We start from the raw sequence: 8,489 nt of genomic DNA on the forward strand, positions 1-8,489 counted from the left end.
TCTAATTCTAACTAGAAAAGACTAGATGTTTTTATATTCATTTTTTATCATGCAACACAAACTAATCAAACATAATACTTTTCATGGCATTTTCTATCTTAAAAGACTAACACAAAAATGAGAGATTACGTGTTTTAGTATTATCTTTTTTGGTTATGCAAAAAAAAATGAAATTAAATTCTAGTTCTAAACAAAAATAACACGGATCAAGGGGGGTTTACTGCTGGAACTAGTGGTGAAAAATACTAGGCGCAGGGGGCCCAAGGGGAAGCCCAACAGAGTTTTTGTTTGATAGCATGACCAAAAATGGAGAGTGTGTGGGCCTATAGGGAAGTACAGCAACAAATTCACTTAGAGGCCCATGGAATTTTGGTCCAATTATTCATCATTTTTGTCATTAGATTTGATTTCAATATCCATTAAACAAAACTTAATCACATTAACATCACAATCAATCCCTACTCAATTTCCTAAATCAGCTAATTAACAGAGTAAAACGAGAAAATTAGAAAAGGGGAATTTAGGGTTACATGTGATGTAACGCTTGAACTTCATCTCTCTTCTTCTCCCATGGCCGCGGCGAATGGCTCAACCTTCTCCGAATCTCCAGGCGACCGTCGCTCCCTCCGTCTCCTCTCAAATTCTTAAGTCTTCGTCTCAATCGACCATCTCTTCATTCACTCTCTTCCCTCGCTTCTGATTCAAATTGACCGGTCTGGTGCTTCTCTGATCTCGAAGGTGAAGACATCGAAATTAAGCGTAACGAACACAGGTACAATCTCAAGGTTTTTATCTCTCTTATTCCGATCGATCTCTTCACCTCGAACTCTCTTCTTTGTCTTCTTCTGAGTGTAACATTGTTGTTATCGTGACTGCGTGAGTAGCGAACCTCTGATACTTGCAGCGCTGTTGTTGTGCCCAGGTGAAGAAACGGAGATGAAATGAAGACGTAGTAATTTCTTAATACAGAGAAGTCACAGATTCAATTGTGGAGATCGATACTGAAGGATGCATAAGCAAAGAAGCCTTGTTGAGGGTTGTTGCGTGGAGTTTGTTTGCAAAAGTCTCGAAGATTGAATCATTTAGAGATTCGGTTACACAGATGAACAATGTGAAATTAACCTCTGATGAATTGGTTTTCTGCAGATTTTCAAATGAGGAAGTCAAAAGAAGAGTTATTGAGGATTGGTGATAAATTAGATTGAAGATGAAGGTAACGTTTGATGAAGATTTGCGGATATCTTCCTATGGTGATTGAAGAGTGTGAAGGTTTTCGGATATTGAAGAATGTGGAAGATTGAACAACGATGATGATGAAGGTGTTGAAGTTCTGGTTATGGTGATTGAATTGGAGTATGATGAAGATGAATGGAGAGAGTATGGAGAAGATGAAGAAGCCTGAATGGAGGAGAGTTTGTTACAAAGTTTGTTAGGATTTTCGGTTCTCAATTTCTTTTTTTTCATTTTCTGCTAGAATCTTTCTGTTATATTCTTCTGATCATTTCTCTCCCTTTTTTATTCTGATTTCTTTTCTCCTTCTTCTGTTATATTGGTTCTGAATCCTCGTTATGTCGTAGCAGTGTTACGGAGAACCGGTTTTTTTGGGAGAAGTTGCAGCTCGGAGCACCTTGTATGGACCAGTTCATCTTGAATGCAGGGGCGTTTTTTTTTAATTTTGGAATTGTGTTGTAGGCAACTTTTTCTTGTATGTGGTACATGCTTTTGGAGCAAGTAATCCGATCTTTTATGATCCGTGAAGGAAACATGGTGTATTGTAATATTGCTGCAAGTTTTGAATTTTGTAATGATAGGTTGTAAAGAAATTTGAACATTGAATGGACTTGGACTTTGGTAATGAATGGACTATTCTTGAATTTGAACTTTTGTAATTTTGCTTTTGTAATGGATAACTTTGGCCTTATTTCTTTGATAAAATTTTGAACAAGAATGCCCTTGAATAAAACTTGAACATTGGATATTTGAATAGTCTTTGAATCATGAATGGGTTTTCAATTCGAACCTTAATCTCTTGTGCAAACCAAATGACTCGTGGAATGGACGAACCTTGACTTAATGACGAACACTAAGACAAACTTTAATCTTGTAACTTGCATCCAAAACAATTCCACGCAGTTACTTAAGAATCTTCCGTTCACCCTGATTATCTCAGAAATTAAATCCACTTCAACTCTTAATGAACGAACTCCAGTCAACTTGCGCCTTCAATGGATTTTTTTAATTGTTTTTCTTCAATTTTTAAACGACGAAATAAACGTATTTGATAACTTATAGCACAGAGAAAGAGGGTAAATTTCGGGGTGCAACAAACAACAACTCAGTCAATGAGAGAGTGCTTGAAGAACGTTAAATCATCCTTTAAAACGGTGCACCACTTATAGTAGGAGAGAGATACTCTTTTGTTCTCCTTTTTCTCTTCCCAAGCATTAACTACTAAAAGCAAATATTCCAACATTTCAAATGACATTCTCTGTGTCATTGGAACATGTTTCTCTGAATTTGTATGCATCACTAGGTGAGTGTCATACCCCAAAATTTGCCCATCACATTTTTACCTTCAAACTCATAGAGAGGTTCAAGGCCTAAATGTTAATCTAAGACTCACTCTCCTAATCAAAGACCTCCTGAATTATGGTTTTGGATTCTTTCAAGGAAATTAATGAATCAAGGTCTCCAAAGTGTTTCATATGACTTAAGATGTTCCAAACTATCTCTATGACAAAATGCGAGCCTCAATCCCCAAGATTACTCAGTTAATTGCTCAGATAGTCAACAGTCGACTAGTTTGACCTAAAAATCAACTATGGTCAAAGCACAGTTAAAATTCCTGATTTTTGGTCAACATCCTCATTTTGAAGTATCATTCATCATTTGATCAAGGATTGATCATGATTCATCAAGGAAAGTTCAGAAATCAACAAAACCTAAAGTTTCTAAATTAGGATTTTTTTGACCTGGAGTCAACTGAACTTTGACCAGCCATAACTTCCAATGCTTCATTTGAGAGATATGGATCAAAACATTACAGGTCCTTTTTGAAAGTCAACTAAAAGAAGTTTTTTGTCAAAGCCCATATCATCAAGATAAAATCCTCAAATGGAAAAAAGCTTCCACAGTGGCTTGTAAAGGATATCTTGAGGTTTCCAAAAAGTCCTATAACTCCTTTATATCTTAAAAATTGAGGGAGATATGTCTTGTCAAAGTTTGACCATTTGAAAGGGAAAAATGTGAAATAAAAGGCCTTAAAATGAACTTCTTTGCAAATAGGCCCATATTTTTAAGATCCAATCCCCATCCTCATGATATGTAGAGCCCAAAATCCAATTGCCACGAAATTATATGATTTATTTGATTTTATATGAATTTTTATTCATTTAAAAAGTAATTAAAATCAAATATTCAAGGAATTATGGAAAAGAGTTGATTTGGATTTGATTTCCAATCAAATTCAATGGATTAAATAGCATATTTTCCATGTAATTTCGTGCAAATAAGTTTGTTAAAGATTGTGTTCTGGACTGGGCCAAGATTCGGCCCAATCTACTTTCGGCCCACTTGACCTTGGGAGTCCAAACCATCCCATGGCCCATAAAGGGCAACCGACGAACGTCTACTCCGTGCCCGGTGTGGGCGCTTCCCGCGAGTTATCTAGTGCCCGGCACAAGTGCTCCCCGCGAGCACCCTCTCTGCCGAGGACTCTACTCCTTGTAGGACTCCTTCATATCCAACCCCCCGAATAATGCGGAGTCCACGCAGTCCCTAAAAGACCGCATCTCCCTTAAACTTCGGAGTGGTTGAACAGGACGGAGAGCACTCACGCATCTCCGGTATTTCCACATAGGAAACCTGGCAGTCTCCTAGTTGGGCCTGGAAATACAGCCCAGTAGCGAGATCATGTGTAACACCCCATAATTTCAGTTTATTAATTTAATTTAGATTAAATTAAATAATTGGAATTTTAGTATTTTATTTGGATTTAATTGGAGAAGGATGGAATAAGAGCCATTGGGCTCGTGGTGTGATGTTAGTAAAAGAGGGGTGCTAATTGGTTAGGCCTTTACTAAGTTATATTCATTTTTATTTCACTTTCATAAAATAAAGGAAATTGGGAAAAGAGAAGGTTAGAGGCAAAAGGGCAAAAGTCTGAGGAACAGAGAAGTACGTGAAAAGGAGAAGAGCCAAAGAGGAAGAGAACCTTCGAAGATTCGACTCTAAGGTAAGGGGGGATTCTTCGGGTTAGTAATCCTTATGTGATTGTGGGTAGTAGAATTGATTAGGATTGTCTTTTGGTTCAATCGAACGTGTCGGGTTTGGGAATTTTGTTAGGTTTTGATGAATTTTCATAATTTGGCATGATTTTGATAATAACCATGATATATGTTGTTAATAGATGTTTAAAACTTGTTTGAAATGTGTTATAATGTGTAAATTGGTGATGTTTGTGAGTAATATTCGTGTATGGCCGAATTGGTGGAATGGGGTAAAGCATATTGTTGTCAAACTATGAATTTTTGCTGTACAGGTACGTAGGAACCGGTTCCTGTGTGGGAGGAACCGGTTTCCCTTTATAAAAATAGAGGCGTGGGAATTCTGGGTTGCTGGGAACCGGTTCCCAAATAGAGACAACCCGGTTCCCCATAGTAAAAATCAGAGACAAGTCTTGGGGAGCAGTCAGGAACCGGTTCCTGTGTGGGAGTGTCATACCCTAATTTTGACCCCCCCCTGAGATGTCATATCTTTTAACTTTTTATCAAAGTCAAAACAGAGACTCAGAGTAGTCACTTATTCATCTGGAACTTAGTTGGGAATGTTCAGGAACAAAAGAACTCAGGCAAAGGACCAATCAGTAAAAGGGATGGTTTCTAATACAACTATGGGACTCAAAAGCTTCATTCTATTCACCTATGATTTATTAGATACCCATCACCTGGACTCAGGATTGCTTACCTACCAGTCTAGGGTTTTGAGCCCATCGAGGACTAAAATCAGAGATCACATTTGGGAAACCCTAGAAAACTCAAGGGCATCACTCAAAGGCTTCAATCATCCTCAAATAGTTCATATGACAATATCCATAGGGCATTACACTTCAATCCAAGGCCTACAGTCATCAATTTCATCTGGTCGACAATTAGGGTTTTTGACCTAATTCACCAAGATAGTTGACTTTTTAATCAGGGCATGGATCCAAAACTCAAAGCATGACTCAAGAGTTTCTATTACCTCAACATAATCCATTCACATCACTCATTTGAAGAGGAGAGTTTGATTCATCACAAAAGTTCAAGAATTCACTTCATCTGGAAAAAGTCAACTGTACAGGATCACCTTTGACTTTTTGGAAATTTTGGTCAACCATGACTTTTGAAGTTTCAAATCATCAATATATAATATATGAAGTAATTTGATCAAGAAAAATCAAGAAAATCAATCAAGGATCAAAAGTCAAAAGTTTGATTTTTCATACTTAGAAAAATTTCTAAGTGTTTTTCATGGTTTTTTTTCAAACTTTGGAAGGGAATAACTCAAAATTTCACCTACAAACTGAAAAAAACTTCCAACATGAAAGTTGTAGATTTTGATCCAATAAACAACTTTGACACATATAATTTTTTGGCTAAAAATCAACCATTGAAGAGTTATGGAGCTTCAAAGTGGCTGCCTTCACAAAACATGCAAGAAAACCCTAGTTTTCTTCAAACTTTATGGGACTTTTTCACTAATTTCCCTAAAGAATTTGGGCAAACACCAAACTAATGAATTGAAGTACATGTTAAGGGATTTCCAAATTGTGCTCAACCTTCTCCAAATTCATTTTGAGCTAAGAGATATGATTGATCAAAGTTAGGCACTTGAAGTGAAAATTATAGGTCATGTGCAATTTGGAACTTTGCAATTTTGTGCAAATGACCAGAGCTTATGGTTATGGTTTTTCAAAGTTCTTTGGCAAGAAGAATCGTTTTCTTCAAACCAGAGCTTCTCTTTGGAAAGTAAGCATTCTAACATCTCAAGGGGGCTCATTTGAGGTGATCCAAGCATCTGGATCACTTTTGTAGGTGGAAGAACACCATTGTTGCTTTCACTTTGGAGCTGTTGCAGTTGGAGGTCCACAGAGCAATTCAGAAGGTTTCAAGCAAAGCCAAACATCCAGACGCGTTCCTTAGGGCATAGTGAAGTTGTTCAGATGGCTGCAGCTCATCTGTAACTGAAGATTCATCATCCTCCATGTCCACTTGAAGCTCAAATCGGAGGTGTCGGGTAGAGCAATTCAGAAGGATTAAAGTCACAATAAGCATTCAATTAGTATCACTGAGTCCCAAGGAAGCTTTTAGGATCACTCACACAAGCCCAGGTGTCCCTCATCATCCTCACGACCTCCATTTTTAGAGGTATTTTTTCAAACTCCAACCCACTTATTTGAGTATTCTTTCTCATATAGCTCGATACTATCTTGTTCACCATCATCAGAGGATTGAAAACCCTATATCATCATTCATTTATTCATCTTGTTTGTCATTTAATTTTAAATTTAGGGTTTATGTGTTCTTCGTGTTCATACTGAAATTAGTTAGCTACACTTAGAATAAATGAATTCTGAACCCATGATCATGTTCCTCGTCCAAAAACGAGCAAATTTGATGTTTACATCGTACCATTTGGTTGAGAAACCAGAGAGTTAGAATTTTGAATTCTCACGAGCTCAAGGAAGAAGATGACTATGGTGGCGCGCAAATTTGAATCTCCTGGGTCTTTTTAAAATATAATCAATTCATTGCGTATGTTATACAAACCGAGCGCGTAGCTCAGTTGGCCAGGTTTTGAGCGTTGGTCATTAAGGGCGTGGGTTCGAGCCTCCCTAGGGCCAAAACCATTTTTTATCACTTTTTTCACTTATTTTCTTCACAACTTCAACCAATTATTTCACCTATTAAACTAAGTCATTTTCACTTCATTTTTCACACACTTGTTGATTAATATATATACTTCATGAATAAATCAAAAAATCACAAAAATATTATTTATTTTGTACACTTTTATTAGGTTGAAAATGATGTTGTTTTAGTGTTTAAAATATGTTTTAATATGTATTTTCATTTAAATTTTCAAAAACCTAGTACTTCATAAATATTTTGTGATAAAACCCTAAGCCATTTAGGTCTCAATTAGGTTTAGATTTCATCTTCACCCTGATTAAGTTGACTTTTTGTAAAAATTCAAAATTGTTTTCATATTTCAAAATAAACAGACGATCGAGTATTGTCAAACAATAAAACCTTGTATCTCCTCAACTGTTTTTTTATAAACAGTAAATAAATCTTTGGGCCTCTAATAGAGTGTAAGTCCCAACCCCCTCTTTTATTTTATTTTAATCAACTTTTTTCACAACAGTAATCATTCAAAATCACAAATCATTTTTCAACTGTTTTTACAACCAGTACTATAAAGTATTAGGCCTCTAATAGAGTGTAAGACCCAGCACCTTTTTCTTTTCATAGTTAGTTTTCAAAAACTGTATTTATAAAATCTTCTTTCTGTTTTCAAAACATTCTTCTGGTATTTGAAGGGCATTATTCCCGGTGAAACTCTTCAGATACCTATGGACCTTTGTCCATCTTCACTTCTTCTGTTTTCAAAACCCTTAACTGTTTATCATAAATATTCAATTGTTATCAACAAAACAACAATTGCTGGTAAGGCCTTGTACATACTTCTTCAAAGGCCTCCACTCCATCCAGGTTAGGCTTTACAAGCTTTCAATTTACAGTCTTTGTTTAAATTACTGTCAAATATAGTACTGTTTATATATTAGAACTACGTTTGAGTGTAAATCCTAGGATAGTTAAACTATATATATATATATATATATATATATATATATATATATATATATATATATATTATAGGAATATGACCTAGGATTGAGAATGTCTTCCCGTTGAAGGCTCTTTCCTGATTAGAGATCTGTAGTTCAAACCCCCAAGATGAATTATTCCCGGTGAAACATCATGGCAAAAGCCTTAGAACCCAAAATAGGACACATCCACCCAAAGAGGAATTATTCCCAGTGAAACCTCTTACCCACTTGCTTAGAGCCAAAATAAGTTCAAAACCACATAGCTTTCTCTTGTGCTATAACAAGGACCCTCGATGACCCTCGGTTAGCCTCCTCTTGGGCTTTGTACAAGGACCCACAGGCTTCTTAAAAGCATTTCCAGCTTCCTCTTGAGATTTTATACAAGGACCCATCAGGTTTCTTATAAACATAGGAACAGGTCTTTAGTCACCTTTTAGCCTATCCTGGTGAGCTTCTTCCACTTTTAAACCAGACTTTAAACAAGCTAAGATTGTCTCAATCTCATATTGAGTACACTTTTTGGAATGAGAGACATGGACAGTCTCTGTCACCCTTATCTTCATCAATCTTCCTTAGCAGAGTCTAGGATCCATGTTTGCTTATCCTCAGTCAGAGT

General features: G+C 36.4%; 1 long non-coding RNA gene across 1 annotated transcript; it reads left to right on the forward strand.

Annotated features, from left to right (window-relative positions):
- The first annotated feature begins 444 nt into the window (after positions 1 to 444).
- On the forward strand, positions 445 to 1,874 carry LOC131617003 (uncharacterized). Its single transcript, XR_009288384.1, has 2 exons — positions 445 to 772; positions 923 to 1,874. It is a non-coding gene; the product is annotated as an uncharacterized LOC131617003 (long non-coding RNA).
- Positions 1,875 to 8,489: the final 6,615 nt, after the last annotated feature.

This window comes from Vicia villosa, linkage group LG7 (assembly GCF_029867415.1).
Source record: "Vicia villosa cultivar HV-30 ecotype Madison, WI linkage group LG7, Vvil1.0, whole genome shotgun sequence".
NCBI classification, from domain to species: Eukaryota; Viridiplantae; Streptophyta; class Magnoliopsida; order Fabales; family Fabaceae; genus Vicia; species Vicia villosa.